A 24,256-nucleotide genomic window follows, 5' to 3' on the forward strand; every position below is an offset into this window, starting at 1 on the left:
ATGTGAGTGTTATCTCGTTGCCTTTATTTTGGTGATGGAGCTCACCTTTTGTTGGCAAATCTAGGTTAATCTAGTGATGCAGCAATGTTTTTTTTGCCTAATATTTGTGGCTGTTTTGTTCTGTAATGTTCATTTTACAACAAGTTAAAGAAGGCACAAAGGGTCATTTTGGCCATTGCCAAATTTGTCTTATGGCAAAATTATGTTTGAAAAAAAAAAAAAAGGCAAAACTAAATATATGTCTACTCTACTTAACGTCTCTGTGTGATTTTTCACAATCCCTCACAACATACTAACAGACACCAACCAATGCACTGAAACACTCATAGAATCATAAAGGCTTGAGTAATATATATTTTGACACACTTAAAGCAAAAAATTATAACATAGACACAGCATGCTCTTGCCAAGAAGTTGCCCCCTCAGGTGAGATAAAGTAATTAGTGAAAATATCACGCACTTTGAGGCCAGAGAGCGGTCTACGTTGAGGGTTCATAGGTGGTCTCACTCTGCGCACATTGTCCGGCCTACGCACAACACCATCAGAGGAGGAGCAATCATGTATCCTGGTGAAGTTATACAGAACAACACAGGCTTTCACAACTTCATTCACATTTTGCTCACTCAACTGAATGGCAGACTGGAGTACTCGCCATTTGGCACAAAGAATCCCAAAGGAACACTCCACCAGTCGCCTAGCACGTGATAGGCGCAAGTTAAAAATTCTGCGCCTGTGGTCAAGGTTGCGCCAGGGATATGGCCTCATGACATTGCGCGATAACTGAAAGGCCTCATCTGCCACAAGAACATAAGGGACTGATTGTTCGGGGGAGCCTGGTAGCTGGCGTGGTGGTGGTAGATCCAACTGGTTGGTGCGTAGCCGCCGAGCCATTATGGAAGTATTGAAGACTCTAGAGTCTCCCGTCCTTCCATAGGCCCCAATGTCAACAATTATAAACTTGTATTGAGGTTCTACCAGAGCCAACAATACAACAGAAAAGTATTGTTTATAATTGAAGAATTGGGAGCCTGAGTTCGGCGGCTTACGCACCCTGATATGTTTGCCATCCAGGGCCCCAATACAATTTGGAAACTGGCAGTCCTCCTCAAACTCCCTTGATATCCTTAACCAGTCTTCCATCCTGGGCTCGGGCTTGACCACTTGATGGAGTCTTGTCCAGATTTGTGCACATGTAGACCTCATTATGCCTGAAATGGTTGATTTTCCTATGAGAAACTCATGGTGGAGGGCGGCATAAGACAGGCCAGTGGACAGGAAGCTGTAGAACAACAGAAATAGTAAAGTTTAGAATGGCTAAAGTAAAAAAAAATCAGTTACATGCTGACCAAACTTGTTAGGAAATGATAGAGAAGAACACACACATATTTGGTGGCACAATGACTAAGTGATATGCTGGACATATTAGATGTAACATTCTGCTGTGTCAGGTGATTCATATTTGGAGTAAGATGGTGGCATTCAACTTTGTCCAAGAAGGCCAAAAAACATAATTTAGCACACACATTAGGAATATAGAGAATGTGGTTGTGTAGTACATACCGTATTGTGAGTAGAAGTCGCTCCTCTGCAGATATGGCTTTGCGCATCCTTGTGTCCTGAAAGGTTATCCCAGGGCGCACTGTCTCCAAGAGTCGATCAAATGTGGCAATGCTCATGCGACAGTACTGGTAAAATTTATCCGGATGCTCCCGCAGAGAAGAATAGAGGCGGTGAAAATGCCCTCTTGTGAGTCGTTGCCTCAAAAGTGGATGGACCCACATGCGTCTCCTCCTCCGCGGATCCACTATCACAGGATATGGTTGCCCAAAGCGCCGTGACAAAAGCCAGGTAAAGAGAACCTGCTCAGTTGTATTGAATCGCAGACCCTCTGCCATGCTGCACAAAGAACACCAACACATATCGTGAAAGCAAGGTGACAAATGTACAGAATGTAGGCATCCACCTGTTTCTGAGTGTCTAAATAGGGTGCAGGCTAATGATTTAAATTGTTTGCAGGTCTGAAAACCGTTAAATGTCCATTTTGCAAGGCTGCGAGAAAATCTCGCCATACGGATTGCATACGGATGCCACACGGATTACATACGGATGCACACATGCGCAAAATACGCGACCTCACCTTGCTTACGGATGACCTATGGAGCACTATTTAGTGGTCATTCATCCGTATTACGCAAGTAAACTACGGACCGTATTTTGCGCAGGTTAGTGTGACTCCAGCCTTAGTGTGCAGTCAAAGGGGAGGATTATTGTTGTGTGCAGCAGCGCTGGTGGTGATTAGGCTTTTAAGGCTACCTGATAGCTGCATTGCTGTGTGCACGCTGTTCAAACTGCTTTTTTCAAAGCACTCCAACTTTTATTATTTTGTTCTGGTGAGTTACCGAGCGTATAGCGGTGTATGCTCCTCACACATTACCGTGTACTGGCTGGTATCACGGACAAATACAAGCTATCTGTGTGTGACTCTGGAAAAACAAACCGAGGAGATTTTCCATTTTTCCAGACCTACACCTTATAGAGCTGTCCGCTTTTCAAACAGTTTCGTATATCTGCTGTTTGATTACAGTCAAAACTAGACAGAGACAGCGTGTGTCACTCCGTATAAAAATAGACGGAGCGTGACAATTTTCCATATAGACACCGTGTAGCGGTGTACGCTCCTCACACACTACCGTGTTAAGACCAAAACAGCAATGTGCGCAAATAGAGTTCAGTACCTTCATGGAAACATTTGCGCACATTGCTGTTTTGGTCTTAAGGCTAAGTGCACACGTTGCAGAAAATTTCTGCTCCCAAAACCTGAATCCCTTCCCAGAAACCGCACCTATTTTTCTGCGGCGTTTTTTGTTTTGATGCGTTTTTGATGCGTTTTTTTCTGCAACGGTTTCTAAACGCATGGAAGAAGCCAAAACCGTGGAAAAATCCGCAAAATGATTGTGCATGCTGCGTTTTTTACCGCGATGGGGTTTTTTCGCAGTAAAAAACGCATCAATGTGCATAAAAAGTGCAAAATGCATAGAATTGACTGTGCAGCTTATTTTTAGCGGTTTTATAGTAAAAACCGCAGTAAAAACCGCTAAAAAAACGCTGTGTGTGAACACAGCCTAACACTTATAGCACTTTATAATTTTTCCTGAGTGGAATAAGGCGCTATTTCTATAAGTTTTTCTGAACTCTAGTCGCTTTCATCATCAGCACATGATTTTAGTAGGCACGGCACTTTTATGTGCTAGATAATTACATTTAGTACTGCGACTTTAGATATATCAGTAGGATATGATCTATTTATAATTTTTTGCGAATTATTGTACTATTTTATTAGGATGGACACATAGGTTATTCTCTGACCATCAATATTATTGCATATTAATAGGAAGGAACTTTTCTAAAAAAATTTTTGTTTTTTCAGTTTTTTCATTAATTTATCATTATTTTTTTTTACTGAGTGCATTTATATATATTCACCTAATAACCTCTATTTTTTAACTCTTAATTTCAGCCAGTTTCAATAGGTTTTCTATTTAGAACTGCAAATCCTCATCCAATATTGAATATTCATCAACAAACGAGTATAAGGTACAAATTGTCTTTTTTATCAGTAATGTTCTGTTATGATTGAATCTAAGCGCGAGTATACATAGTAATACATTTTTTAGTTCCGTATATCTGCTTGTTGGATTACGGAAAAATACATACTGGGAGAGCGTCAGTGACTAACAAAATAAATACTTAGATTTAATTTTTTAATACACCTTACACAGCTGGACGCTCATCATACAGTACCATCTCTCTGCTGGTATTTTTGATACATTTTCCCAAACATGAGGAAGTATGGTGGAAGAGGCCGCGGACGTGGGCAGGGGGGCGCAGCTGGTACTTATGGTGGTGGTGCATCGGCTGGTTCTGGCAAAAGCACAATAGCAGCTATGGCAGGAGGTGTTGAGCCTGCGTCATCGTCTGGCCCAAGAAGGCCTGTAAGGTTCCCTTTTTTTGGAGTAGGAAAACCGCTTTTAAAGCCGGAGCATCAGGAACAGGTTTTGGCGTACATTGCCGAAACAGCCACCAGCTCTATTGCCTCCTCTTCTGAATGTTCGAAACCTGCAAGCACGGAGTCGTCAGTGCAGGGTTCTGGTCAGGAAAAACACCTTTCCTTGTGTCCTTCACCCCCACCAAAAGTTAAGGATGCGGCAGCCCACTCTTCAGATTACTCTATGGAGCTCTTTTCACATACCATGCCTGGGTTATCCAGTCAAATCCTGAATTCCCCCAGTCCAATATGAATCTGACATGGAGTGCACTGATGCACAGCCGCTGCTAGATGATTCTGCTGGTACATTAACCAAGAGCACTACATTGCACTCGCAGTCTACTGAGCCAGAATCTGACCCTGATGAAACTCAGGTGCATGCTTAGACATTTAATCAACATGCACTTGCAAGCGTGAACGGACTACAAAACCTCAGGTAGCTCATGTGCACCTGCTCCGACTGAAGGTAGCCAGCAATGCTCCATCGCTTCCCCCACTGTAAGACCACCGCCACCGTTAAGCACACAACCAGCACTAAATGTTGAGGTGTCGTCGCAAGGCCAAAGCACTCAGGGAATCACAATGGTTTTGCAACACAACACTGAATCTAGGCCATCACCACCAATACCATCACCAACCCCCTCTCACTCTGTCCGGGCCACCGCTACTTCCCCCATATGCAGCTCTCCAGTCCAGCTCACCCTACCAGACACTCTGTGTAGGACAAGAAAGTACTCATCCTCTCATCCGTGTACACTGTGTTTGAACACCTACATTGCCAAACTAATCTCATTAGAGATGATGCCCTATCGTTTGGTTGAAAGTGAAGCTTTCCACGAGCACATGGCCTATGCAGTTCCACGCTATGACCTACCCAGTCGGCACTTCTTTTCTTGAAAAGCCATCCCAGCCCTCCACCTGCATGTGAAAGACCACATTGTCAATGCACTCAAGCAATCAGTGAGTGGAAAGGTGCACCTCGCATCAGATGCATGGTCCAGTAGGCATAGCCAGGGCCGTTACGTGTCCATCACTGCGCACTGGGTTAATGTGGTGGATGCAGGCTCCACAGGGGACAGCGGCGGTGGAACAGTGCTGCCTAGCCCACGGTATAAGAAACAGTTGGCTGTAGGCTTTTGACCCTCCTCCTCCTCCATAACCGAAAGCTCGTCCACAGAGCGCAGTCGCACGAGCACTCCATCCGCAGCTGGCAGTGTTGCACACGAGGTGTCCCACTATCGAACAGCTAGTGGCAAGCGTCAGCAGGCTGTGTTAAAGATGATGTCTTTGGGCGACAACAGACAAACCGCGGAAGTACTGGCCGACTACTTGCAGCGACAAACTGAGTCATGGCTGGGCACTCTTCATCTTGAGCCAAGCAAGGTAGTCAGTGATAACGGCCGTAATTTTGTGGCAGCCATAGCCCGTGCAAAACTCACACACATATCTTGCCTGGCTAACACTTTGAACCTGGTGGTGCAGTTCTTCCTTAATAATTATCCAGAGATAAGATACCTGCTCCATAAGGTGCAAAGACTGTGCTCGCACATCCATCGCTCAAACATCCACTCCACTCGTATACAGAAGCTGCAGCGATTGCTCCACCTCCCCAAGCACCGCCTAATCATAGACGTTGCAACAAGGTGGAACTCCACCCTGCACATGGTTAAAAGGCTGTGCAAACAGAGGCAGGCTGCAATGCATTTGTGGGAGGATACACGGGCAGGCAGTTTGAGGGAAGACATGGAATTGTCGGGTGTGCAATGGTCACAGCTGAAAGACCTGTAAAGTCCTTCAGTGTTTTGAGGAATGCACATGGCTGGTAAGCGCAGACGGCGCCATCATAAGCATGAGCATCCCACTTATGCGTCTGCTCATGCAAAGTTTGACACACATTAAGGATCTGGCGTCTGCAGTGGAGGAGGAACAGGAGGAGGAGGAGGAGGAGGAGGAGGGAAGCCTTGCTGACAGTCAGCCATTGTCTGGTCAGGGAACTGTCCTGGACGAAGTCGAGGAAGAAGAGGAGGAGGAGGAGAATGAGGGGGATGATTATTTTGGGCAGGAGGATGCTTCTCAGGGGGCAAGAGAAAATGTTGGTGTTCCAAGGTCAGGTACAGTGTTTGTGCGTGACTGTAGGGATGTGGATTTGACAGAAAGTGCTCCTCCACCCAGGAGTGGCAGTGCATTATTGACACCTGGAACATTGGCCCACATGTGCGATTATGCCTTGCGGATCCTAAAAAGGGACCCCTGAATTTCCAAAATGATGAAAGATGATGACTACTGGCTGGACAGCATCCTCGATCCACTCTACAAAGGCAAATTACACAACATCATGCCACAGGAGAACCTAGAGATAATATTGGCTAATAAAGAAACAACTCTGCTAAACCGTTTGTTAGATGCTTTCCCAGCACACGGCAGCGGTGCTGGTTCTCTCACGAGCCGTAGTGGGCACAATGGAAGAGGTGTTCGTGGTGCACACAGCCGAAGTGGTGTTGGAGTCAGGGGTTTAATGACCATGTTGTGGAATGATTTCTCAAGTACCGCTGCTAATACTGCATAGATTACAAGTGACAGCAGACAGCAGTTGTCAACTATGGTTACTAACTATTTCTCCTCCCATATCGATGTTCTCCCTCACAGGTCATTCCCCTTTGACTATTGGGCCTCTAAACTGGACACCTGGCCTGAATTGGCACACTATGCCTTACAGGAGCTCGCTTGCCCTGTTGCTACTGTGTTATCTGAAAGAGTCTTCAGTGCTGTAGGATCAATCCTGACAGCAAAAAGGACCCGTCTGTCGACCCAAAATTTTGATGATCTAAACTTAATTAAAATGAACCATGCATGGGTTTCAAAGGATTTTGTCCCACCTTCCCCTGATGACACATAGGTTGCCAGAAAACTGCTTCGCTTTTGTCCTCATCTTCCTCGGATTTGCCCAATTCCGCCATTTGCAGCAGCTGAATGTCCAGCCTACACATCAACATATGCCATTTTTTAAACCTCCCTAAATGGGCTGCCCACCCCCCCAAGGGCTTGTGTCAACACCTGGCGCACCCGGGCAAGTGCCGTTGCTCTGAACAGGTGGATGGGCCCACTGATGGCCGACGGCACTGGCACAGGGCCCCTCATAGTACAATACAGTGTCTCTGATGGTGGGGGGCCCAACCGCCGTCAGACACACCAGTGTACTATGAGGGGCCCTGTACCAGTACCGTCGCCCACGAGTGTGCCCCCCCCGCTTGGTCATGGCCACAGCACTTGCAAGTTGCAATACTTACCTCTCCCTGCTCCACCGCTGAGTAGTCTGGCCAGTTAAATCCTTCACAGGGACGGCCACTAGCAATTTGGTGTATTGATCGATGATGGTTAAGATGTAGCTATGGCCTGTGTTGCTGGCCTCTACCTTCAGATGATCAATGGCCACCATTTTTAATGGACGTCAACTTACAAGCGGATGCAGTGGTGCTTTATGATCACCTTTCACAGTTGTGATAGTCACAGACGTGTGACATTCCTGCCACCATTTTTCAATGTCTCCTCTCATGCCAATCCAATAGAATCGCCTACGGCCTGTGGCTTCTGTCTTTTGCACTCCAAAATGACCAGACACATCATGATAGGCAGTGAGGACCATGTCTACATCTATCCCTGTGATCACAATTTGATGGAGACGAGTAACTGTGATGTGATCCACGCTACTGCGATAAAGCAATCCTTTCTTCACAAAGAACCATTTTCGCTGTCTCCACAGACACAGTAATTGAGGGTCTGCATAGCCTCTGCAACATATACCAGGAGGTTTTCCCGCCATGAGTAATTCCCAAATTTCTGCTAACACTCAACTTTCCGTCTGTACTTGTATCCATGTAGTTTCCAGTAGCGGAGAGTCTGGACTGGCTTACTGAGATTAAAATATATACGAAGATTTAAAAGTACCACAACACTGTATACTGTTGTACGCTTAGAATACCTTTCCCTTTTTCTACTTTTTAAATTCTGGTGTAATACATAGTGAGCCTATGAGTGTCTGTGTCTGACCCTGGAAGTATAGACGGAAATTTACAATTACCCCTAGACAGGATACACCTGGTATGTGCTGATACAGTACCTTTGTTCAAAATTTTTTATTACGCTATCATCCATAGTGAATGAGCGTGTGTGGTTTACGCCTTTTATATATACGGTGAATCGGAGATACCAATTTTTACCCTATACTCGATACAGCTTGTATCTTGTTATACAGTACTTTTGTTCGACATTTAGTATTACGGTCAAATCCATACTGAGTAAGCGTCTGAGAGTGACTACGGGACTATGTATACGGAGATTTCAATTGTACCCTATCATATATACTTGCTATCTTGTTATTCAGTACCTTTTTTACAGCATTTTTTATTATGGTCAAACCCAGACTGAGTGAGCGTCTGGGGGTGACTCCGGAAATATATACCAAGATTTCAAATTTAGCCAACACTGTATACAGCTGTACGCTTCTGATACAGTAACCTTTTTTGCTATTTAGATTCTGGTGTAATCCATAATGAGCCTGTAAACGTCTGTCTGTTACTCCGGAAATATATTTGGAGCTTTAAGATTACCCCAACACTGTATTCAGCTGTATGCTTGTGTTATATTACCCATTTACAGCTTTTCATATTCTTGCGTAATCCATACTGGGCCTGAGAGCGTTTGTGTCTACCTCCTGAAATATATACGGAGATTCATGTTTACACTATACTGTATATACCTTGTATCTGGAGACACTGTACCCTTTTTCAACTTTTTATTTTATTGTGTAATCCATACTGAGCCTGTGAGTGTCTGTGTATGACTCATGAAATATATACGGAGATTTACTGTTATCCCTAGACTGTATAGAGCTGTACGCTTCTGATACAGTACCATATATCTGCTGGTATTTTGGGTCCATTTTCCAAAACATGAGGAAGTATGGTGGAAGAGGACATGGACGTGGGTGTGGGGGGCCACCTGGTACTGATGGTGGTGGTGGTGCATCTGTTGGTAGTGCCAAAAACACAATAGCAGCTAAGGCAGGAGGTGTTGAGCCTGCGTCATGGTGTAGCTCTGGAAGGCCTCTAAAGCTCCCTTTTCTGGGAGTAGGTAGACTGCTTTTAAAGCTGGAGCATCAGGAACTGTTTTTGGCTTACATTGCTGAAACAGCCTCCAGCTCTATCGCCTCCTCTTCTGAAGTTTAAAAAATGCAAGCACTGAGTCATCAGTGCAGGCTTCTGGTCAGGAGCAACCCCTTTCCTTGTGTCCTTCACCCACACCAAAAGTGAAGGATGCGGCAGCACACACTTCAGATTACTCCATGTAGCTCTTTTCACATACCATGCCTGGGTTAATTAAAAATGGGGCCCATCATATACTGGAGCATTCCAAATGGGGAACATCAGACACTGGAGCAGCATTTACGGGGACCATTATACACTGGAGCATTAGAAATGGAGCCCATTATATATGGAGCATTATTAGGGCCCATCATACACTGGAGCATCATCCATGAGGCCCATCAAATACTGGAGCATTCCAAATGGGGGACATCAGACACTAGAGCAGCATTTATGGGGCCCATTATACACTGGAGAATTAGAATTGGAGCCCATTATATATGGAGCATTATTAGGGCCCATCATACACTGGAGCATTATCCATGAGGCCCATCATATACTGGAGCATTCCAATTGGGGGACATTAGACAATGGAGCAGCATTTACGGGGCCCATTATACCCTGGAGAATTAGAAATGGAGCCCATTATATATGGAGCATTATTTGGGCCCATCATACACTGGAGCATCATCCATGAGGCCCATCATATACTGGAGCATTCCAAATGGGGGACATCAGACACTGGAGCAGCATTTACGGGGCCCATTATACACTGGAGAATTAGAAATGGAGCCCATTATATATGGAGCATTATTAGGGCCCATCATTCACTGGAGCATTATCCATGAGGCCTATCATATGCTGGAGCATTCCAAATGGGGGACATCAGACACTGGAGCAGCATTTACGGGGCCCATTATACACTGGAGAATTAGAAATTGAGCCCATTGTATATGGAGCATTTTTAGGGCCCATCATACACTGGACCATCATCCATGAGGCCAATTATATACTGGAGCATTCCAAATGGGGGGCATCAGACACTGGAGCAGCATTTACAGAGCCCATTATTCACTGGTGAATTATAAATGGAGCATTACTAGGGCCCATCATACACTGGAGCATCATCCATGAGACCCATCATATACTGAAGCATTCCAGATGGGGGACATCAGACACTGGAGCAGCATCTATGGGGCCCATTACACACTGGAGCATTAGAAATGGAGCCCATTATATGTGGAGCATTATTTGGGCCCATAACACACTGGAGCATCGTCCATGGGGACCATCATATACTGTAGCATTATGTGGAGCTCATCATATACTGTATGGAACATTATATGTGACCAATTATTCTGTATGGAGAAATATATGGGGCTCATTATTCTGTATGGCGCACAATGTGGTGGCCTTAATACTGTATGGAGTAATATACTGTCCTTTTTTTGAGCTATTGTACAATTTAAAATAGATCAGTCATGTCATGTAAGCAGTGAAGTATTTGTCATTGTACTATACCTATATTTCTGTGCCGTATCGGAGCATCATGAGTTGTGGTATGTGTTAAAGGGGCGCACTGACACTCTTTGGCCCAGGGCACACAAAAACCTGGAGCCAGCCCTACCCCCCCACAACTTTAGCCAAATATCCCACAGTTTTCAATGTGTAACTATTATTATGAAGTCAATTAAGGTTAACAAGCTTCAGTAATAAGAATTGATGTTTTTGGAATTGAAATGGGCACTGTAGGTGTGTTTCCTGTCCTCCACTCCCTGCTGACTTTGCTTCCCCATTGACTTGCATTGGGTTTCGTGTTTCAGTCGGCCTCCGCCTTTTCCCGATAGTCAGCCGATTTCATTCTACCCGACTTTTGCGAAAGTCGGGTTTCATGAAACCCGACTCGACCCTAAAAAAGGCAAAGTCGCTCATCTCTAATGGCATCCAAAGAGTTCAATTTTGGCCTATCTGATCATACTATATTCTCCCAGTATGGCCAGGATCACACTTGTGAGAAACTCGGACGAGTCTCACAAATCAATACCCGGCACTGCCGCCGGCACTCGGGAGCGGAGCGTGTGGTTGCATGTATTTCTATGCAGCCGCATGCTCCGCTCCCGAGTGCCGGGTATTAAGATGTGAGACTCGTCCGAGTTTCTCACATGTGTGATCCCAGTCTATTTCACAGGCTTGGCTAAATGTTTTGAGCAAACTTTAACCCTTTTCCGACATCAGGTAAAAAGTTACACGCATGTCGGACTCTCTCCCTTTGATGTGGGCTCCGGCAGTGAGCCCACATCTTTCCCGGCACATGGCAGATATTTTGAACAGCTGACATGTGCCTGGAACATGTGCCGGAAATCCATGATGTCAGCGCGAGAATTGATGTCAGAAAGGTGTTCATTGGCTGTGAACTCCCAGGACCTGTCTGACGGCACCGCGAGCAGGGGAACGTTCTCACGCTCGCGGTGCCCTCAGACAGGGAATAGGAGTTCACAGGGAGACACTGAGCACATAGCAATCTATCAGAAAATCCATGAAATGCCCGTTTTATACAAATTGAGCTGCACACACACTGTACTAATTGTATTTGTCACTGAAATGTCTATACCTATTCTATATGGATTTACTGTATGTAATAATCCATCTCTTCTATCCTCTCATCTCCTCCAGTGATTCTACACTATGCGGCTGCTGAATTGCCAGCTTTTCTTCTATCTAAGTAATATAAATACATATATATGTGTGTCACTGACATCTATATAAAGTATATGTATTCTATGTGTATTGATCTATTCTACCTATTCTATTCTAACCTGTCAGTGTGATTTTACTGCACGCAGCATATGAATTGCCGGCTTTTATGCTATCTATCATATATATATATATATATGTGTGTGTATGTGTATGTGTGTGTGTTTTGACCAATATTTCGTTTGTAAACGATGTGTAAATGACAGAAAGTTCCTCTATGTAAAAGCTCATGTTAAAATCGCATTTCATACGAATGTAAATTGGATGCTAGGTGTGAAAAATCGTATTGTACTCGCATTACACTCGTGCACCTCTCGGCAGGGAGACTCGGGCCGATTTTTCATAGTTTTAGGGTGAGTGCGAACAGTGCGGAATCATCTGCGGATCTTTCCGCGTGGGTTTGCAGGTAAAACCGCAGATAAAGTGACCTGCGGTTTTCCTGCGGATTTGCCAGCGGTTTTCCCCTGCGGATTGACACCTGGACAATGGAACAAGTGTCAAACCGCTGCGGAATCCGCACAAAGAATTGACATGCTGCGGATTTAAAACCGCAGCAAATCCGCGTGGAAAAATCCGCAGCATGTGCACTTGAAATCCCATTGGCTAACATGGATCCGCAGCATGTGCACATAGCCTTAGTGTGCCTCCCGCCTAACTTTCATGTTTTCTTTTTCAGTACACCAATCCCAACCAGGACTGAGAGTCTGCATCCATGATGAACTACCTATTCAATGTCTCTACCCCTAGGATATATTTGTATGTTACCTCCCAATATGGCAGCTAAGTCTTGCGCATTTAGGTATTTTAGAGTTTTCATGTTTATTCATATTGTCCTGATTTATTTGGTTTCTCCTCATATTTGGTATATATTGCAGCAATTTTTCAGTAATAGACTTTGATGTGATTATGTCATCTTTTCCTTGTTCACACCTGCCAAACATGTCTTATGCATTCATATTTGTTTTGTTTCATGTTTTTTTTTTTTCATTTAACTGTGATATTGTTTGTCATATCATGTATTGGATCATCACACAAGTAAGGCTATGGTCACACTATCAGTATTTGGTCAGCATTTTACCTCAGTATTTGGTCAGTATTTTACCTCAGTATTTGGTCAGTATTTTACCTCAGTATTCGGTCAGTTTTTTACCTCAGTATCTGTAAGCCAAAACCAGGAGTGGGTGATAAATACAGAAGTGGTGACGTGTTTCTATTATGCTTTTCCTCTGACTGTTCCACTCCTGGTTGTGGCTTACACATACTGAGGTAAAATACTGACCAAATACTGAATGTGTGAACGTGGCCTAAAGAATATTCTCTAGCGTTTCTCCAAGTGGTGGATTCTCCCATATGGCCAGTAGGTGGCGCTGCTGCCTGTGGTCGCTGGCTAGCTGCAGGCACAGGCAGCGCAGACCGCACAGCCACAGAGCATTGCTGAGGCTGGGAGAAGGCACCATGCTCCGCGCTCTGCTCCTCATTGTGGCCGATCAGCTGGGGGTCTCCGGGGTCGCCCACCTTTGCTGTTCATTGACAGGCAGTGTGCAGGCTGGGCAGTAATTGCTGTTTGTCCTGGTGGCTCAGGGTGTGTTTTCATTACTCCCCCCACTTGCTGAGCTTGTTCATATAGTTAGTAGGACACAATCGGAAAGTTTCTCGGCAGGGGCAGCCGGCACAGTGTGGATTATATGGATTTCTGAGACCACCTTGTCCTTTGGATTAGCCACCGATCTACCAACGACCAGATCGCACGGATGTAATACTGATCATCCTGAGGACAACTCCATACGATCCAGAACTTCGCTGCTGCAACAGGAGCCGGCACCTGCAGAGGTAAAGTGAGCAGATGCGGCCCCCAGCCTGGTCTCTGTCAGGAGAAGTGCCAGCAGGCATGAGTGGGCAGAATACCATCTTATGGCACCTGCCCGCCTCTGCCACAATGGGAGCTCTCTTCCTGAATGAATCCTTATTGCTCCTGTCTGAAAACATCAACATTTTTCATGATTAATAATAATGATCTGTGTTACTGACACCATCCTGAAAAATGCAGATGTGGACGGTGACCGGAATAGGAACAGGGATTTCATAATCCGATTAAGTACAATTATTAGTATGAGGGAAATCTGCAGCAAAATAATGAAAGAAGTGACATGTTTCAGATTTAAATCTGCAGGGAAAAAAATAAGCAAGGTGTGAATGAGACCTCCGGTATCTCACTCACTTTTCTGGTACTAGGAAATCCTTCCGATTTTGTCACAAAACCACACAGAAAACAGCGCAACATGTGCACAGACCCCTATATAACAAATATTTGTAATGCCCAAAATGTGCCCTTCTAAATGTTAAAGGATCAATGCCATCTTCGTTTGATACTCTTTCTACTTAAGCTATTTACTGTTTATTACGTTTTTTAGCCATGTTTTGAGATATTAACACTTTTCTTCTACTTTTAGCGCATTGACTAGGAGTCCGACCACTGCTGCTGTCTAGCTTGTTTGCACTGCCATGCAGCTGTATGGGATTAGCAGGTAACGGCGCACTTAAGCAATCCCCAGAAAACTTCAAACCAGTGCTCACGAGCTCTGTAGAAAAGAGCTTGTAAGCCCTGAGCATGTTCGGCAGGTGCTAGAAAGCAGTGGTGGTCAGTCACCAAGGCAACAAACTGTAAACCAAAGTGTTGATATCTCAAGAATAGCTAAAACCGCTATTTAAAAGAAAATGGCAAAAGTGTTTGTTTTTGCAAGCAGTATCCGATAATACCCATATATAATAATTTGAATACTCTTTTCAATTAGCAGACATTCTAATCCTCTGAGAACAGCATTCACTCACCTGTTAAGTAATAGAGCAGCACCTGCTGGGAGACAACCATTCATCTGTCACCTGTGGCTGCACCTTACAGCATATGTAAGCTATATGATTCCTCTGTACATAGCCATTCTGTTCTCACAGTATATAAGATTTCCCAGCTGCAGACTCGGATGTCTCGGTATGTTGATGGCTGTAACCTGATAATCCTCCTCCAAATAGTGTTTCTGTAGCTTTTTATAGTTTGTAATTCAGTTCTAACCCCTCCATACACATTACATAGCTTTCTCTACCAAATTCCCAAAAGACCTGAATTAAAGCATGCAGGTATATTTTAAAGCACCACTCCAGCGGTTTTTATTATTTTCAGCGCGAGTGGTGCTTCTAATCTAACGTCCCTAGTAGTGATGAGCGAGTATACTCGTTGCTCGGGTTTTTCCGAGCATGCTCTGGTGTCCGAGTATTTTGCCGTGCTCGGAGATTTAGTTTCTGTCGACGCAGCTGGATGATTTGTGACTTGTAGACAGGCTGAATACATGTGGGAATTCCCTAACAAACAGACATTCCACACATGTAAAAACAAAAAGCAAAAAACACAAATATCCTGAACTAAAAAGTAAAAAATATACTGCAAATAATGCATAAAGGTAATAATAATAATAATGGTATTTAGTAAACATAATTTTGATCAAAATAATGTACAAGCCATCCCGCCACGTCACGGCAACCCTTGTGGGACAGTCCCTACTCTAGTATTTAAAACCTTTTCACTTGCCAAGTGGCGTGAATGTGAATAAGGATCGAGCGGCTGAACCACTAGTAACAGCTTAGGCCAGACTGGATGGCTTTCCCAGCTCAGAAAGAGGGCGGTCACACCCCTATATGCACTGAATGCACAATGAAATGAATAAAAAACAATTTTTTTATTTTTTTATATTTATTTTTTGTTTTTTATTCCTCACATGTATTCAGGCTGTCTAGCAGCCGCAAATCATGCAGCTGAGACGACGAAATCTAAATCTCCTCGCACGCCAAAATACTCGGATGACACCCGAGCAACGAGTATACTCGCTCATCACTAGTTCCTAGTCTTATACTTACCAGCCACTTTCTTCATCTTTTATCCGGTGGGTCTCCAGCAGTTTGTCACCCTCCTGGATCGCTGGAGTGGTGCTTTAAATAGGGAGATGGGAAGCAGCTACAGCCACTTACCTATGGGAGCTGCTTATGCCCCAGGGAAAGAATGGATCCAACATCAATCCTTCTTTACGCTGATGGACATAGTGCAGTTGCCACCATATACAGTATAAGGCGGTCAGTCCCACCAAATTACATAATGCATATGGGCACCATAACTATTATGGTTCTAACATGTGATCATGTATGTATAGAATAACTGCTAGATCAAAAAAATGGTGTTCAGAGACCCCCGATTTATATTATTTATTTTCAGAGCACCATTGGTTCCAGGCTTCTAAGGGTTTACTTAAAAGATGCAACTATAAATTACAGTGAACAAACTAACACTAGTAGACTGGTACAGAAAGGTGAGGATCCTTCTCATTTGGGCTTAAAGTCTACAGGAAGGAGAGGTGGTCACATATGTATGCTGCCGCTATATTCAAAGTCTATGGGGCTGACTGAAATGGAATGAAGCTTTTTCTGTCATCTCTAAACTTTAAAAAAAGCAGCAGCACACACACAGGGCCACCTATTCAAACAGGCGACAACTGTTCTGGTGATTAGAGGACATTTAAGCTGTTGGACCCTCAACAGATCTAGCAGTTATTACAGTCATATGTTAAAGTTTGGGCACCCCTATTAATGTTAACCTTTTTTCTTTATAACAATTTTGGTTTTTGCAACAGCTATTTCAGTTTCATATATCTCATAACTGATGGACTCAGATATATTTCTGGATTCAAATGAGGTTTATTGTACTAACAGAAAATGTGCAATCTGCATTGAAACAAAATTTGACCGGTGCAAAAGTATGGGCACCCTTATCATTTTCTTGATTTGAACACTCCTAACTACTTTTTACTGACTTCCTGAAGCACTAAATTGGTTTTGTAACCTCATTGAGCTTTGAACTTCATAGCCAGGTGTATCAAATCATGAGAAAAGGTATTTAAGGTGGCCACTTGCAAGTAGTTCTCCTATTTGACTCTCCTATGAAGAGTGGCATCATGGGCTCCTCAAAACAACTCTCAAATGATCTGAAAACAAAGATTATTCAACATAGCTTTTCAGGGGAAGGATACAAAAAGTTGTCTCAGAGATTTAACCTGTCAGTTTCCACTGTGAGGAACATAGTAAGGAAATGGAAGAACACAGGTACAGTTCTTGTTAATCCCAGAAGTGGCAGGCCAAGAAAAATATCAGAAAGGCAGAGAATGGTGAGAACAGTCAAGGACAATCCACAGACCACCTCCAAAGACCTGCAGCATCATCTTGCTGCAGATGGTGTCACTGTGCATCGGTCAACAATACACTTTGCACAAGGAGAAGCTGTATGGGAGAGTGATGCGAAAGAAGCCGTTTCTGCAAGCACGCCACAAACAGTTGCCTGAGGTATGCAAAACCACATTTGGACAAGCCAGTTACATTTTGGAAGAAGGTCCTGTGGACTGATGAAACAAAGATTGAGTTGTTTGGTCATACAAAAAGGTGTTATGCATGGAGGCTAAAAAACACAGCATTCCAAGAAAAACACTTGCTACCCACAGTAAAATTTGGTGGAGGTTCCATCATGCTTTGGGGCTGTGTGGCCAATGCTGGCATCGGGAATCTAGTTAAAGTTGAGGGTTGCATGGATTCAACTCAGTATCAGCAGATTCTTGACAATAATGTGCAAGAATCAGTGACGAAGTTGAAGTTACGCAGGGCATGGATGTTTCAGCAAGACAATGATCCAAAACACCGCTCCAAATCTACTCAGGCATTCATGCAGAGGAACAATTACAATGTTCTGGAATGGCCATCCCAGTCCCCAGACCTGAATATCATTGAACATCTGTGGGATGATATGAAGAGGGCTGTCCATGCTCGGCAACCATCAAACTTAACTGAACTGGAATTGTTTTGTAAAAAGGAATGGTCACAAATACCTTCATCCAGGATCCAGGAACTCATTAATAGCAACAGGAAGCGACTAGAGGCTGTTATTTTTGCAAAAGGAGGATCTACGAAATATTAATGTCACTTTTATGTTGAGATGCCCATACTTTTGCACCGGTCAAATTTTGTTTAAATGCAGATTGCACATTTTCTGTTACCACAATAAACCTCATTTGAATCCAGAAATATAACTGAGTCCATCAGTTATTAGATATATGAAACTGAAATAGCTGTGGCAAAAACCAAAATTGTTATAAAGAAAAAAGGTTAACATTAATAGGGGTGCCCAAACTTTTACATATGACTGTATGTCCTGGGTTATTATCTATACACTAACTTTCTGAAGAATTAGTGCATATACCCAGCCAGAAAAAGTACAGTAGAGCTGTATTGTAAAGCACTGGTTGGGGATGGAGTGGGAGGAATAGATACAAGCAGTCAAGGGGATCTATTCGATCAATCTTCTTTTCTGAACTCTTTTATTCTGAATACATTTTTCAATGTTCCAGTGACCACCTAAAATTCCATTATTTACAATCAAATTTTCTATATATATTGTTAGGTCCATATTTGTAAAGACCATAGACTAAGTCATTTTTATTTTTGCATCTTAATACCTGTTTACATTTTATACACAGCATATGGGCTTTGTCAAGGCTGAAGTATTTAACATATTAATAGAATACAATTAGTGATGAAGAAGACCTTGAGGAGCCATAAATTATATAGATACTGCCATATGTCACAGTCACTATGACATTTTTCAGGTTATATTAATTCAGCTTCAATTCTGTTGGTTTTGTTTTCTTGATTTTCTTATAATGACAACAATAATAGTAATATTAGTATTATTATTAGGGTTGCATGTATATGTATACACATATAACCCCAATTCTGAAAAAGTTGGTACACTGTGTAAAATGTAAAGAAAACAATATTGCAATGATTTGGAAATCTCTTATAGACATACTGTATTTTATTCGAAACAGAACTTAGAATACATTTGAAGTTCAACATTATACATTTTCCCATTTCATTTGGAAAAACTCATTTAGAATTTTAATTCAGCAACACATTTCCAAAAAGTTGGGACAGGGCCATGTCTATCATTCTGTAGCATCTCCTCTTCTTTTTACAACAGTATGTAGACATCTGGAAGTGAGGAGACCAATTGTTGGGAGTTTTGGGAGTGTGGGAGTCTGATGTGGAATCCTAGCTGCTCAACAGTCCTAGGTCTTCTTTGCTGGATTTTTTATTTCATAATTCCTCAAATGTTTTCCATTGGCATAAGGTCTGTACTGCAGGTTGCAGGTGGCCTGTCCATCACCCAAACTCCTTCTGAGAAGTGATGCTGTTGTGATGGATGCAGCATGGAGTTTGGCATTGTCTTGCTGAAATATACAAGGCCTTTCCTGAAATGGAAGTTTTCTCGATGGAGCATGTATTGTTCTACAACATCTATATAATGCTCAGCATTGATGATGTCTTTCAAGAGAGTATGTTGCCTATGCTACTGGCACTAGTGCAATCCCTTATCAGAGATGCAGGAATTGTGCGATGATAACAAGCTGGATGGTCCCTTTAGGTACATTTAGCGATGCACCAGCGATTCCGACCATGATACAACTCGGTCAGGATCGCTGGTGAATCGCTAAATGGTCGCTAGTGAGCTGCCAAACAGGCAGATCTCGCCAGCGACATGTCGGCAGTCGTTACTAACCTGTCAGACGCTGCGATGAAGACGTCCTCCCTCCCGCGTCCACGTGTCGCTCGTCGGCGCCAGCAGGAAGCCCAGCAGGAAGTGGCCGACGATAAACGGTACAGGACGTTCTCGCGCGATCAGCGATAACCAGCGGGGGAGCCGGTCGGAGGTAAGTATCACACATAGCGATATTGCTAGCAATATCGCTGCTGTGTCACAAAATCGGTGACGCTTTAGTGATATCGCTAGCGATCTCGCTGTGTGTAACAGGGGCTTTACTCTTGAATCTTCTGGCCACTGCCTCTGTAGTTTATTTGACACACCACTACAGTGTTGTTTTTTTATTGCACCACTGGAGTGGTGCTTTAAATGTAATTCCCTGTCTCATACTCTTCTGCCACCTTCATCATTTTCCATCTTCTCCATAAAAAAGTGACCTGCCAGCAGCTACAGTATTTCATGGAGTATTTCATGGAGCGGCGTGGTTACTTTTCAATGCAAGCCTATGAGAGTCTTGTTCTGGTCTCATTCTGGCTCACATAGACTTGCATTGAGAGCTTGTAATGTAGCGTCTGACTTCCGCCAAGTCAGAAGCTGCACTCATAAGGTGTACTGAGTGAAGCCGCATGTGTGTACGTGGTGTACGGAGCGAAGCCGCGTGTGTGTATGTGGTGTACGGAGCGGAGCTGCGTGTTTACGTAACGGAGCCCTATGTGTACAAAGTGTACAGAGCTGAGCCGTGTGTTTATGGAGCGGAGCGGCGTGTGTACGAGGTGTATGGAGCAAAGCCGCATGTATACAAGGTTTATGGAGCAGAGCCATGTGTGTACAAGGTGTCCAGAGCATGGCCCGTGTGTATAAGGTGTACGGAGTGGAGCCGTGTGTGTGCGAGGTGTATGGAGCAAAGCCATGTGTACAAGGCATACAAAGTGGAACCATGTGTGTATGAGGTGTGCAGAGCCATGCGTGTACAAGGTGTTTGATGGGGAGCATTCATACCTCCCAACCGTCCCAGATTTTAAGAGTCTGCCCCACTGCCCCGACCAGAAGCTTACTTTTTCAAGTGGACACAGGAGTATACGGCGGAGCCCCTAGGAGCACTTGAAAACTCGCACGTGACAATCCATTGGAAGTGACGTGCTGGAAACTGACCGGAGGAGATTGTGACGGAACCATGGAGGCACTTCAGGGAAAGCTTCAGATCATCACCATGTCCTATGTCCTCCTCCGACAGCATGGACTTCAGGATCGCCTTGGACTCAGGGATGTCGGCCATGTGAGTGGATCATGATATGTCCTGCACCAGGAGGCTCAAGTGGGAACTACAATGTGAGCCGGGCTGGTATAGTATCTTTATAGAATTTTTCTTTCACCTCTTTCCTTTTCTTTCTTTCTTTCTTTGTTCTTTCTTTCACTTTCTGTTCTTTCTTTCCCCTCTTTCTTTCCCTCTCCCTCTCTGTTCTTTATTTCCCCTTTCTTTCTTTTTTTCTCTTTGTTTCTTTCTCTCTTTGTTCCTTCTTTCCCCTCTTTCTTTCTTTCTTTCTTTCTTTCCCCTTTCTTTCATTTTTCTCTCTGTTCTTTCTTTCCCCTCTTTCTTTCTCTCTGTTCTTTCTCCCTCTCTGTTCTTTCTTTCCCCTCTTTCTTTTTTTCGCTCTGTTCTTTTTTTCTGTCCCCTCTTTTTTTTCTCTCTTTTTTCTTTTTTCTCTGTACTTACTTTTCCTCATTGTGCCCACAGTACCAGACACTGTGCCCACAGTACCAGTCAGTGTGATCAGCAGTGCTAAATGTTGTTGAGGCGTGGACATGGGTGTGACTAGTTGTGAAATGGGTGTGGTCGGGCGGTCAGTAACCAATCATCATAGTGGAAGTTATCTGTTTCCATCAACTTTGTTATATGTGGGCAGTGGGCACCTCTAGTAAGGTGGGCATGAGATGACGGGTCTTGTCACCTCTTCCTCACACATAAGTTACTATGAGGTGTACTTTATTCCTGCCACATTTCTTTCTTGGCCTACTGAAAGAAATGTTTTGACCAGTTGAAAGTTATACAACCTGAGGATTGTGCATGTGTGCGCTGCCCGCATGTGTATATATTTACTTACTCCGACCCCTATATAAACCCTGCCCCTCTGACCGCCGTCCACTTTCCCATGCTCCTGTTCCAATCCTGGGGTCTTTTTTGGTCCCCCCTTGGTCCTCCACATGCTGAACATCTGGGACATGACTAACATTGCGCAATGTGCGCTTGTTCGTCGCCAGATGCAGCGTCGTGTCCAGTGTGTGAAGAGACGGCGACTTGTCTGTGGCATTAACCCCTCTGGTGACATGTTGGGCACAGCCTGTGATGAGGAGCGTCTCTTCCTGTGTATCCGGCCACAGGCTGCACATCGGAGGCTGCTTCTATCTGGGTAAGTTCATGAAGCAGAAGCCTCTGTATGACTCATGTGAAGTAACTTGTCTGACAGGTCATGGGTCCAGGTCAGCAGGTGATTGCAGACAGCTGGTTTCAATGTTAGGTGCAGGTGAGTCAGGACTAGATGTTGGGTGGAAGCCTTCCAGTATTTATAAGGCCTCGTGCACACGCTGAGTATTTGGTGAGTTTTTACCTCAGTATTTATAAGGCCTCGTGCACACGCTGAGTATTTGGTGAGTTTTTCACTCAGTATTTGTAAGGCCTCATGGACACGCTGAGCATTTGGTGTTTTTTACCTCAGTGTTTGTGACGACTCGTGCACATGTTTAGTATTTGCAGATTTTTTTTTACCTCAGTATTTAACCCCTTCCTGCCCCTTGACGCACCGTAAGCGTCATGAAAACTTAGTGACTTCCCAACCCCGTCCCATGACCGGGGGGACCAGAGAGTCTGAACAGCCCGGGGCCCTGGCTACCCTTAATCCACCCCTGGTCATACATTACTAGCAGAAAACCTTAATAATAATCGTTCTAAGAAAAGATGCTCCAGAATTGTTATTTAATGTAAATAAAATAATTTACTGGAGATTATTGGGTGCATTTTATTCAAATTAATTCGTAAATGTAAGCAAATGTATGCCATAGTATGTCATGCTTTTGCAAATGAATAATTATATTGTAAATTCCTGAAAAATATGTTAATTGTATGAAAACACAAACCAACACATACCACATACAATACATGTTGGCATACATCTGGCAATAGGATGCATCAGTAATATCTTCTTATCTATTTTGTTTAAAAATGGAAAAAAAAATGTATTGCATGGTTAAAAGGAAGAGTGAAATAGGTAGAAGTTAAGAAAAAAGATGATCAAGCTTCCAAAAATTTGTTAACTTAAAAAATATTAATAGATTCCATCAAGAGTGTAGACACAGCTATGCGGTTTGTACATCCATTGCGTTCTTTAACAAACAAAAAAATTTTTTTTTTTTTAAAGTTTTTCAAATTTTTTAAACAGGATTCATGCGAACAAAGCAAAGTGTATAACATTAACCCCTTTCTGACATCTGACGTACTGTCCCATCCACGGTTCCCGGGATAGTAGGTCAGCGCGATCAGCGGCGCTCACGGGGGGAGCTGACACCCAGCACTATGTGCCAGGGGAGGTCACAGACCGCCCCCGGCACATTAACCCCCGGCACACTGTGATCAAACATGATCGCAGTGTACTGGGGGCACATGGAAGAATCACACAGGGAGGGGGCTCCCTGCGTGCTTCCCTGAGACCCTTGGAGCAGCACGATGTGCTGGTGCTGCTCCGAGGGTCTCCTCCTTGCAGGCCCCCAGATCCAAGATGGCTGCGGGGGCCTTCGGGGTCCTGCAGGGAGGCGTCTTTCTCAGTGCCTGAGGAAAAATATTCCCTAAGGCTGGAGTCACACACAACGAATAAAAAATCGGTCCCATTTTAACGGTACGAAATCGCACAAAGATTTCTTGTCCAGGGATCCGTCTGTCATCCCATTTTCCGGCGATGAACCGATTTTATTCGCATCTAAGCATCAAATTGACATCCAATGCCAATGCCTGATGCTCTTTCCTGTTGACTAGGAGAAGTCTTGCGATTTAATCGCAAGGCACACGTGTGGTGCGTTTTCAGTGCGTTTTTTAATCGCATCCATAGACTTGCATAGTCGAATCCGATCCGAAAATCGGTGACAATCGCAGCATGCTGCGATTGTCTCAGTCCGAGGAACGGATGCGATAAAAAAACGCATGATGGGAGCAGCAACATAGAATAACATTGGGACGAATGCAATGCGATTTTTTTTTTTTTATCGCATTGCATTCGTCCGATTTTATCGCTAGTGTGACTCCGGCCTAATACTTTTTTTTTTTTTGTAAATAAAAAAAAAAACAATGAAAGTACACGTGTAGTATCGCCGGGTCTGTAAAACTGACCCACTAGTTAACCCCTTTAGTGAACCCCTTAAAATAAAAATAAAAAACAAAGCAAAAAACAATGCTTTATCATCATACCGCCGAACAAAAAGTGTAATAACGTGATCAAAAAGACAAATATAAATAAACATGGTACCGCTGAAACGTCATCTTGTCCCGCAAAAAAACAAGCTGCCATACAGCATCATCAGTGAAAAAATAGAAAAGTTACAGCTCGCAGAATAAAGCGATGCAAAAATAATTTTTTTATATAAAATTGTTTTTATTGTATAAAAATGCCAAAACATAAAAATTATATAAATGAGGTATAGCT

At 43.7% G+C, this 24,256-nt stretch overlaps 1 protein-coding gene across 1 annotated transcript in view; it reads left to right on the top strand.

Moving 5' to 3' along the window:
* The first annotated feature begins 12,902 nt into the window (after positions 1 to 12,902).
* Positions 12,903 to 24,256, top strand: part of CSGALNACT1 (chondroitin sulfate N-acetylgalactosaminyltransferase 1) — a 601,617-nt gene continuing 590,263 nt past the window's right edge. Inside the window, exon 1 of the mRNA XM_073543233.1 lies at positions 12,903 to 13,771. The gene's annotated coding sequence lies outside the window, so the exon portion shown is untranslated. The remainder of the gene's footprint in view (positions 13,772 to 24,256) is intronic.

The sequence above is a fragment of the Dendrobates tinctorius genome, unplaced genomic scaffold (genome assembly GCF_039654945.1).
Source record: "Dendrobates tinctorius isolate UK_male_01 unplaced genomic scaffold, ASM3965494v1 ptg000011l, whole genome shotgun sequence".
NCBI classification, from domain to species: domain Eukaryota; kingdom Metazoa; phylum Chordata; class Amphibia; order Anura; family Dendrobatidae; genus Dendrobates; species Dendrobates tinctorius.